Here is an 11655-nt window from a genome sequence, read left to right as displayed (position 1 = left end):
CTTGATTTTGTCACTTTTTGAATTTCATAATAATCATTTTTAATCGAGTTATGAAGCCTTGAAAATGGCCATTTTCGCATTTTTCAAATTTTTAATCGCGTATAACTCGACAACAGTCAATTTTAGAGAAAAATGACAGGAGACCTTTTTTGCTCAGAATGACCCAAATTATCTAAAAAAAAATGTTGGAAATAAAAAAATTATTTTTGTGAATTTGTTTAAAAAAAATTGTTTAAAAAATTTTTCGACCACGGCACCGCCCGGCACCCTGTGGATATGTTATAAGGACCTCTTTTTGAGTAAGTTTGTGCAAAAAAATCGAATCGGAATAATTGCGCTAGCGGGGGCGACGATACTGCCCGGTCTAGAGGTATTGCTTCTAGACCATCGTTATGTTAAACTTTATCTCTGAAGATTGGTGCTTTTTCGTGCGACACAAGCGCTCCCACGACTTTGTTCCTGCGATATCAGAATTTTCTGAGTTAGTGAATTAGTTATTCTGAAAATATTATTTTTGTATATAGTCCATAGTGTTCTTGTACATACCACATCGGTGACTGGTTTCATATATAGAGCCTTTTGAATTGGAGCCACTTACTCTTAGGATTATTTCTTACATCATATTGAAATGTTCTCAACCCCTTGTTATCAGTCAATTTGTTTCCAATTCCCCTTTATTGTTGTGGTACTTTCGGTTAAGTTTTCTTAGGTTTTATAAATGCCTACTTTCCTTAGTGGCTTTAGTAGTTAAAGAAAAAGGTGTTAAAGAAACAAACGCATATAAAAGTAAAAACAAGTTTTTATTTATAAAATAAAACACTAGGGAGGTGGAGTGGTCGTTAAAAAATTATTATAGTTCTTGAAAACAGTTCCGCATTTTGAGATAATCTAAAACTATATGATTCAATATCCAAACGAAAATTATTCACACATTCCAATTCACATTCCAATATCACATTCCAATATCATACTAAATCCAGTAAAATCACTAAGCCTATAAGTCTTGTTTAATTCTAGAAATTGGTTCTGATATTTTGTATGAAACTTTTTACGTTACTTTAAATCGTAATACTCAAAAGTAGAGACGGAAACGTACTAAAGAATAAAACATCGTAAAGTGGGCAATCAAATTAATAAAACCAACCCAGTAAAATTTACTTTTTTAGTAATGTAATTGTTAGAGGCGGCAACATCGCTTACCACCCTGGCACCCCTTGCAACAAGCGAATCCAAACACGAGAGACTGCAACACTGACCACCGAGCTATTTTTGTAAATAAAATTTACAAAATCTATCTGATCAAATAATTAATTAGTATTTATAGACTACTCAATAAGTCCCTGACTTAAAAAATGTGGCGTAGCTAATAAGAAATAATATAATTTAGATAGTAACAACTTTCACGTCAGCTGTCAACATATAAACGCAATAAGACTATGCGTACAATATTGCATTTGTACAATTTTCAAACCAATATAAAATCTGAATTTCGTATGTTTTTACAGTATTGCTTGGGGAACAAAGCAATGGCTTTTAAGTGGTAATTGGACTCGAAAGCAATGGTTGATACGTTTGGTCCTTCGAGCCGGATCATATTTAAAAATATATCTTATTTAAAAAATAGTTGATTAAATAATATATAATATATTATAATAAAGAAGGAAAAGATAATATCCAATCTTATAAAATCGAGATAAGTCACGCAGTGTGCCCGGTACGGTTTCGATATGTAAGCATTGAATGACATTTAATAAACGTCATTTTATTTTGTTATCATCTTTTTTATAACAGCTCCAGAATGACAACCGAATTAGTTAATTTCGATTTTAAAACATTTGTAGAAGTCCAAGGAGGGTTTAAAAGGTGAGAAAATGTGACGAAATTGTAAAAAAAATGTAAATTTTTGGGCCTAAATTGTAAAAACAAATTGTAAAAATAAAAACAAAGACAAATTATCTAAAACTAGCGGTATACGGTCCAACAGAAGACAGCTCAATTCCAGAAAACGAACAATTCATAGAACAACTGCAAGAAGAAATCGAAAAGAGAAAGAAGAATCAAGAAATAATTATTGCCGGTGACCTGAATGGAAGAACGGGAAGAAAAGAAAACGACAGAACAGTAGGTAGATTTGGGAAAAGATGTAATAAACGATAACGGAGAGAGAGTGATTGAACTATACGAAATAAACCATTTAAAGATCACAAACGGATTCTATAAACATAAAGACATACACAAATAGACATGGACACAAGAAACAAGAAAATTGAGGTCTATTATTATTGATTATGTTATAGTAAACCGAGAAAGCTCTATAAAAATAAAGGATGTGAGAGTAAAACGAGGCGCAGAATGCGGCACAGATCACAAACTAGTAATCGCTCGGATGCAATTCCCCTTTATATGGACCCAACAGAAACCTACCTTGGGAGATACTGACGAATCTACGACTCCGGCAATACCTGTCAATGTGTGCTCAATAAAAGAAAAGAAATTCAACATAAACTTATTAGAAGAAGACTCCATAAAAGACTTATACAAACGAAGATTTAACCAAAAGCTAGAAGAGTTTAGGTATGAATCATTAGAACAGACTTACGAACACATAAAAACCTGCATAAAGACAGCAGCCCTAGAAACTCTTGGAGAAAAAGACCAAAAATACACCCACCAAAATACAAAATTAAACGAAGACACTCTGAAATGCATACAAGAGAAGAAGGAACTCCATATAAAATACCTGAACACAAAAAACTATGAGGACTTGGAACTCTACAGGGAAAAAAATAAAGAAGTAAAAAGAAAAGTAGCAAAAGAAAAAAATGAAAGATGGGAAAAAACATGCACAGAAAATAGAACAACACATAGGAGGAACGAGAAATTCAGAGTCATGGCGTATCTTAAAGTCACTCCAAAGAAATAAGACAGAGAAGGTCAAGATCGGTCAAATCAAAGAAAACGAGTGGCAAGAATACTATAAAAAATTGCTAACCGAAAGTCGCCCCCAATTCAAAGAAGTAGAAAGAGACGGAATAGAAATCTATACACATGACGACATCGAATTAAGCCTAGTTGAGGTAAAAAGAACGATCAAAACACTAAAGAACAAAAAAGCAGAAGGCCCCGGCGGAATACCAAATAAATTGATAAAGAACGGATCGGAAAAGCTATTCCGCATGGTACTCAAAATGTTTGAGAGAGCACTGAATGGAGAAGACTTACCGGCAGAATGGACTTAAGCATATATGACATCAATATATCATAAGAAGGGAAATAGAAAAAACTGCGAAAACTATCGAGGAATCAGCATAATATCATCTATAGGCAGACTGTATGGAAAGACCACAAAGGAAAAATTAGAAATATATATACAGGATAAAATCGGAGAAGACCAGGCAGGATTCACAGTGGGGAAAGCATGCTTGGATCACATCTACACGATCGAACAACTAATAGAAAAACGAATGGCCAAAAATAGATCCGTCCATCTGGCATTTGTAGATCTTAAGAAGGCGTATGACTCGATACCTAGAACCAAGCTATGGGAAGCAATGGAAGACATCGAAATCCCACGAAGATTAATAAAAGCAGTAAAAGCAATCTACAAAAATAACACAGTAGCTATCAAAATGGGCAATCGAATATGCAGTTCATTTAAGACGACAAAGGGACTACTACAGGGCTGCTCCACATCCCCTACCCTATTCAAAATATCCCTGGAAAAGACCCTGAAACCATGGAAAAGAAAGTGCGAAGGAATGGGTATACCAGTAAGGATTGAGTAGTATCTATATACCCTAAGTTTTGCTGACGACCAAATAGTGATCGCACAAGACGAAGATGACCTCAGTTTTATGATGAGGAAACTGGAACAGGAATATACAAAGAATGGGATGGAAATAAACCTAAAGAAAACTGAATACCTAACAACGGAGAATACAGAAATAAAACAACTGGAAATAGACGAAGGTAAACAAATCAGAGGAACAGATAAGTACAAGTATTTCGGTTTTATAATATCAAACAAAGGAACAACTGAGGAAGATATAAAAAATAGACTAGGACAAACAAGAGACTGCATACGAAAGAAAAGAATATATAATACCATGACAAGAAGTATCCTCACTTATGGGTGTGAAAATTGGACAACAGGAGAAGCTGCAGAGTAACAAGGAGAGATAGAATAAATAACATAGAGATTAAGAGAAGAATGGGAGTGAACTCAGACATAATAGACTACATCGAACAGAAGAGATTAACCTGGTACGTACATGTCAGAAGAGTAGACCAAAATCGGTGGATAAATTGAATAACAGAGTGGATCCCGATAGGAAAAAGGAAGAGAGGCAGACCTCGAAGATCTTCAGAGATTAAGTAGACGACGGAATGGAGAGAAGAAATCTACAGGAAGGGGACTGGCAAGACAGAAAGAGCTGGAGAGAACGGTTGAGTGAAGGAATACAGTGAAAACTGTGGAAATCCTTTGTATATATATATTGTAAAAACAACAATTGTATTATCATATACACATAGTTATAGTATACTCCTTTAGATTTGGGTCGCGGACGTTTCCCCAACTGTCATCAATACGACTAACTTCACGCGTAACTTTGATACGAGAATTATAAAAAAAAATATGCAATGAAATCCAGATCTCGTAATTTTCTAAGCGTTATAAAGTGAGTACAAAGACATACACATTTCTTTTTTTGTAATTACAGCTTCAATTTACCGTACACTTCTCGTAGACTCTGCCGATAAGGTAGAGTCGTGTTGGGGAAAAGGCGCGCGCCCAAAAAAAATTGCAAATTTTTGGGCAAAAATTGTAAAAACAACAATTTTATTATCATATACACACAGTTATAGTATAGACCAGCGGTTCTCAATCTGTGGTACATGTACCACTGGTGGTACATATCACTATTCGAGGTGGTACACAAAACGCAAAAACAGCCAAAATCAGCACCACTATTATAGTTGATTAGATCACCTAGTTAGATAGGTATTTCAGTTGGGTGGTACCAAAAATAATAAAGAAATATTTGGTGGTACATGACTCAAAAAGATTGAGAACCGCTGGTATAGACCATTCCAGGGTGACGTCATTTGGCAGCGACTGGAGGGCAAAGATCTTGTAAACAAAGTAGGTTAAGTGTAGAAAACCATTGTTTAATTTAAGAATATGATTAAAACACCAGCGTTTTGTTCAGTTGTAAAGTGTTCCAGTAAAAGTAAAAGAGATAAAGTGAGTTTTTTTATAATACCAGACCGAGATGTTTTAAATCACTATAATCACAATGTACTGTAAACAGAACGACGATATGGGTCAAGAAAACTGATTTTCTGATTATACCGGGTTTTTGCTTCCCCTATCAGGGTGTCCTATATCTAATATTTGACATTTTTGTAGTTAAAACCACAGATTTCTTATAATAAAACGAAAAAATAGCAAAAAGAACACCGAAAACACAATTTTTGCCCCTCAGCGACGCTGTCAAAGTCACGTGACCTGGAATGGTCAATACTTCTTTAGATTTACGTCACTAAAACTGCGGCTAACTTCGCGTTTATTTATTTTTTTACGTTTCCCGTGAAATCCATGCTTTTGGCACTTTGAGGTAAATAATATGGTATTTAGAATTGTTTCATTAAATTTATATTTATTAAAATCGCACCTTGGGAAGAAGACTGTTCCAATTCAAAATTTCAATTTTACAGGACAGCCATTTTAATGTTTGAAGCAAAATGTAAAATCAAATAGCAGAGTAAAGATATTTGTATTAAGGCTGTATGAAACTATGCATTTTCTTGTATCATTTCTAATATCGTTTCTGATATCGTTTCTCATATACATTTTCTTGTATCGTTTCTCATATACATTTTCTTGTATCGTTTCTTGTACGTACATTTGTGCCCTGTATGACACTATGCAAGTTCTTGTATCGAAAATTGTATGAAATTCGGCACGTGATTGGTCGAAATTTTGTTTGTCACCCTGTGTCACGTTACATTGGTATGGTAGTACTGCGTCTACAGCTGATTTTAAGGATTTTATAAAATTTATAAACTTTTAAAAACATAAATTTAACATTTTAATGTTAATCAGAATTTTTACGTTGACTGTTGATTATTTGTGTTTTTTATTTTGTTTTGATATTTGTGCTAAAATATTTGCATTAGAATTATCTTCAGTTTGATCCAAATTAGGAACTATTGTATTTTCCTCTATTAAAAAATTATGCAACATGAAACCCAAAGTTATACATAGTTTGAACTTTACTAATAGGAGCTAAATATATGGTTATTAGTAGAACAGTAGTCCATACCAAACGGTATATTAAGTATCAATAAAAGATTTATAAATAATATCTACAAAAACACAAATAAATTCATCAAGACATTAATCATATGATCTCATTTTCAGCCGCCATTATGACATTTAGATGTTTTACCAGCAGGTTTTACGTTTTTGCTCTTTGCGCAGAAATTGGCGCAGTTCTTGTACAAGAATCTGTGCCTGACACAAATTCTTGTATCGTTTCTGATATCGTTTCTTGTATCTGTGTATGACACTATGCATTTTTTGAAATATCTGAAACGATATTAGAAATGATACAAGAAAATGCATAGTGTCATACAGCCTTTAGCTGATATAAACAGAAAACAACATCCTAAATGAAACTAAGTTAGTCAACTACAGTAACTAGTAAGTTAGAAAACTATCGGTTAGTCAACTTAACTCAAAATTTCCATTTTTTGAGTTGGCACACTCTTCTTCCCAAAGTACGAAATGTATTGCATTAAAGTACAAACTTGAATTTTCAACTTCTCTATCGCAGAGAAAATGTTGAAAAATAGTGTTGTTCTGAAGCTATTTCCTTGTGGCATTTTTATAATTACTATATATTTTATAATTAATAGATTGATTTCATGTAATCGAATGAACTATCTTTTAGTAAAGTCGTCCCAGGAACGCAACTCATAAATATTGGCGATATCATTTTAAAGTCTTCTACTTTAAAATGTATAATATACGTCTGAATTGCCAATATAAATGAGTCAGATTAAATAAATTATCAGAAGAATTTTTTTACTTAGCAACAACATGTTTGTTTTATTTTAATAGTATTTTGTATTTTGACAACGAAACCCGATTTGGGCTTCGAAACGTTAATAAATTCATTTTTTAGTAAAATTGTGGCTTATTTCCCATAAAAAATACGTAGTTGAAAAATAGTTTTTATTATTGTAAGTAACCAATGTTTTAAAATTATTTTTAATTATAAACATACTTTCTGTATATTAATTTTCGTTATTGTCAAAAATAGAAAAATTCTTGAGCAAGGAGCACATTTTTTACATAGGTACACAGTTCCTATACAGCTAATAAATTGTGATATGCTTCTTTTCATGAGCATTTTTCAGTGCGTCACAAATGATAGAAAAAAGGTAAGTCCGTGATAATATACATTTTAGTGACATGACATTTTAGTTAAATCTGACAGTTGACAAATTGTATTTGCAATTTGGCATAAAAACAAATCAATTGTGTTTATTGCATTTATAAAATGGTATTTTCTTTAATTTGTATAGTCTTTTAAATTGTTCAGATTATATTCGTAGATATATTATATAATTCGCAAAGTATTTTATTTACGATTATAGCGCCATCTATTGACAACTAGAATAAATGTTATAAATGTCACCGACGAAATGTAATCACCGAAGCGAGTTTTTTTCTGTCACATATATTGTAAAGATCTTCTTCCTTAGACTTCTACAAATATTTCAAAATAAAAAGTAGCCAAATCAATCCAGTCCTTCTTGAGTTATAAAATAAAAAAATATATTAAAAAATAAGAGTCACAAAAACATGGCGGGTATCAGATAAAATTTATGGAATCAGAAAAAAATTGAGGGTGTCATAAAAAACTGAGTGCAGTGATTGTAGAAGGTAACTGATTGTATTACCCGTCGCATGGCGACGGGAAAACCACTAGTTTAATTATAAAGTTTCATACAAAATAATCACGTGATCTCAAATCACAAATACTTGTCACAATGCGTACTGTAATAGAAACCACTCCACTTCTCCAATCGAGATTTGTTGATCAATAGAACTTATGAATTTTATCTTTATCGGTAATAAATATAAATTACGAATTAAAATAAACTTATAACTAAAATAAATGCGAAAGTAAACCTAATCTGGATAACGGCCTCGAAGACATCAGGTTAGTAACCAGAGGCTTCGGGAGGTTCCCGAAAACACATTCACAATTCTACTATGTACAAATCATATGGACCTGAAAACAAAATGGGACTTTCATTAATATGTGTAATAATCCAATCAACAGCCATTTTCTCGTGGAATTTTGAGAACCAAGGTCGATTTCCTTGAAAATTTGGAATTAGGTAGTAATTATAACCTTTGTAGTCGAAGATATAGAAGCGGATTTTGTGCGTGATAAGTAATATGGAAAAACTATACGGGGATATGTTGAATTAGTTGTGTACATGACTTTCACCAACGGCCGGAAACCAGAGTGGGGGCCGAGGGTAGTTATAAGGGGTCAAAGTCGCGGTTTTTATTATTTTTTTTGTGACGCTCATGACTGAGATAGTGCATCAAAATTTGGGAATAAGTAGGTCATGACGTAACTAAGTAAAATCTCTAGGGGCGGAACGCTGCGTGGCCGACAAAGGGGTGGGGGTAGGGGTGAATATAAAAAATATAAAGGGTTTTTTGCGACGTTCGTGATTGAGATAGTGGACCAAAATTTGGGAATAAGTAGACCATGACATTACTAAGTAAAATCCCCAGAGCCGGAAACCAGAGTGGGGGACGAGGGTAGTTATAAGGGGTCAAAGTCGTCGTTTTTATTAGTTTTTTTTTGTGACGCTTATGATCGAGATAATGCACCAAAATTTGGGAATAAGTAGGTCATGACGTAACTAAGTAAAATCTCCAGGGGTGGCACGCTGCGTGGCCGACAAAGGGATGGGGCAGGGGTGAATACAAAAAATATAAGGGGTTTTTTGCGACGTTCGTGATCGAGATAGTGCACCAAAATTTGGGAATAAGTAGGTCATGAGGTAACTAAGTATAATCTCCAGAGGTGGAACGCTGCGTGGCCGAAAAATGGGTGGGGGTAGGTGTGAATATAAAAAATTTAAAGTGTTTTTTGCGACGTTCTAGATTGAGATAGTGCACCAAAATTTGGGAATAAGTAGACCATGACTTAGCTAAGTAAAATCCCCAGTGCCGGAAACCAGAGTTGGGGATGAGGATAGTTTTAAGGGGTCAAAGTCGAAGTGTGTAATATTTTTTTGTGACCTGGCACAACATTTGTCCCCCACGCAGCGTTCCGCCCCTGGAGATTTTACTTAGTAATGTCATGATCTACTTATTCCCAAATTTTGGTGCACTATCTCGATCACGAACGGCAAAACAACCCTAATATATTTTTATACTCACCCCTGCCTACCACCCTTTTGTGCCCCAAGCAGCGTTCCGCCCCTGGAGATTTTACTTAGTTACGTCATAACCTACTTATTCCCAAATTTTGGTGCACTATCTTCATCATGAGCGCCACAAAAAAAATAATAAAAACCGCGAATTTTACCCCTTATAACTACCCTCGTCCGCCACTCTAGTTTCTGCCTCTGGGGATATTACTTAGTTATGTCATGGTCTACTTATTCCCAAATTTTGGTGCACTATCTCAATCACGAACGTCGCTAAAAACCCCTTGCATTTTTTTATATTCACCCCTGCCCCATCCCTTTGTCGGCCACGCAGCGTTCCACTCCTGGAGATTTTACTTAGTTACGACATGACCTACTTATTCCCAAATTTTGGTGCACTATCTCGATCATGAGCGTCACAAAAAAAATAATAAAGAATGGGACTTTGACCCCTTATAACTACCTTCCTCAACCACTCTGGTTTCCGGCTCTGGGGATTTTACTTACTTATGTCATGGTCTACTTATACCCAAATTTTGGTACACTATCTCGATCATGAGCGTCATTAAAAAGATAATAAAAACCGCTACTTTGACCCCTTATAACTACCCTCGGCCCCCACTCTGGTTTCCGGCCGTTGGTGAAAGTCATGTACACAACTAATTCAACATATCCACGTATAGTTTTTCTATATTACTTATCACGCACAAAATCCGCTCCCAGCTCTTAGACTATTGTCAAAATCTACCCTATGCCGAACTGCGTTTTTGCCCTGGGGATGTAGTTCAACCCCATCTAGGGATGAAAATTTTTTAATCAAAATAACTATGGAAATCAATAAAGTGACCAATTCTGAGTAAATTTTGTTCAAAAATTTTTTTGCAAAATTGACACTTTCCAAGATATTAGCGATTGAAACTATGCATTTTTCATTGAAAAAACTCACGTTTTATAACCGTTTTTTATGAATATCTTAAAAAACATTAATTTTATAGAAAAAATTAGTAAGAACAAAATTGTAGCTAATAAAAAAACAAAGATTCACGTCTGAAAGACCGATGGAGAACTTTTAATCTCAAATAACTCGAATGTGGTGCAGTTTTTTGGGAAAACATGGGAGACATCTTTTAAAGTCTATTAAAGAACCTTTTAAATAAGCTTTGATAAAAGTTTTTTGCATAAGAACTGACAGACTTTTGACGAAAATAAAGTCGCTCTCTGCTTTTTTCTTTTTGAAATGTAAAAATTAAACCCTCGTCGTTACAATCCTAATGGGGCTAGTACACGTTGGGCCAATCAGTTGGGCCAACGTGTACAGGACCACTTTGCATGAGTTTGCGATTGGCGGTCAGCGTTGGTCTACAAACCGAATCTTGTCGGTATTTGGTGCACAAATCAAAGGATTTTTGGGACTTGCGCGATCTGCCAAAGAGCTGTTTGGTTATGAACACTGAACACGTTGTTGTCGTTGAGTTTAAAATATTTGTTTTCTCTTCTCACAATACTGATACTGTTTATAAGTATTAATTTTAATGTTGTGTTTTAATATGAATACTTTTTTCGGTGTAAAAGCACCGTCGTTTGCGCCATTATTTTTTAATCACTCTTGTTTGGTACACTTTTCTATAAGCATTGACCGCATTGTACAAATTAATTGCGGCAGCTGCTACAGTCTCCACATCCATATCCATAATCAGAGTTTGTTTTTTGTTTATCCACTAAGAAAGGTTAATGCAGCATGATAACTCCACCAACGTGTAATCACCATGTATTCACTGTTCTTACTTGGCCCAACTTATTGGCCCAACTCATTGGCCAACTAGTTGGCCCAACGTGTACTGGAGCCATAATAGAAATGAATAGCTTCCCACTTGAAATTAACTTTTATTTAGGTATAATTGGTACGATCCATGTAATTTAACCGGTTTGGAATGCTTAGTTTAGAAAAAATAGTTGATTAAATCAAAAATGACATTTTTAAAATTAAAAAAAAGTGCATTATTCTTAAATAATTCTAAAAGTACTCATAGTCCATGTGGTGAGACCGCTCCCGTCTGAAAAAATTTCTGATTCGGTTTCTTTGTGGATTCCTATTCAAAAATATCTCCTTTAAACAAATCTGAAGGGTGCCGGGCGAAATTTTTGGGCAGAAATTGTTTAAACAAGTTTTTTAAACAAATACAAAAG

At 34.4% G+C, this 11655-nt stretch overlaps 1 protein-coding gene across 2 annotated transcripts in view; it reads right to left on the bottom strand.

The window, feature by feature from the left end:
* Positions 1 to 781: 781 nt before the first annotated feature.
* The window catches only part of LOC126891975 (DNA topoisomerase 2), a 255500-nt gene continuing 244626 nt past the window's right edge, over positions 782 to 11655 (bottom strand). For both annotated transcript variants that reach the window (XM_050661332.1, XM_050661333.1), the window contains one exon: positions 782 to 8306. The gene's annotated coding sequence lies outside the window, so the exon portion shown is untranslated. The remainder of the gene's footprint in view (positions 8307 to 11655) is intronic.

The sequence above is a fragment of the Diabrotica virgifera genome, chromosome 9 (genome assembly GCF_917563875.1).
Source record: "Diabrotica virgifera virgifera chromosome 9, PGI_DIABVI_V3a".
Lineage (NCBI taxonomy): Eukaryota > Metazoa > Arthropoda > Insecta > Coleoptera > Chrysomelidae > Diabrotica > Diabrotica virgifera.
The sequence above is the reverse complement of the archived record's forward strand: the minus strand, read 5'-3'. Positions and strand labels throughout refer to the sequence as shown.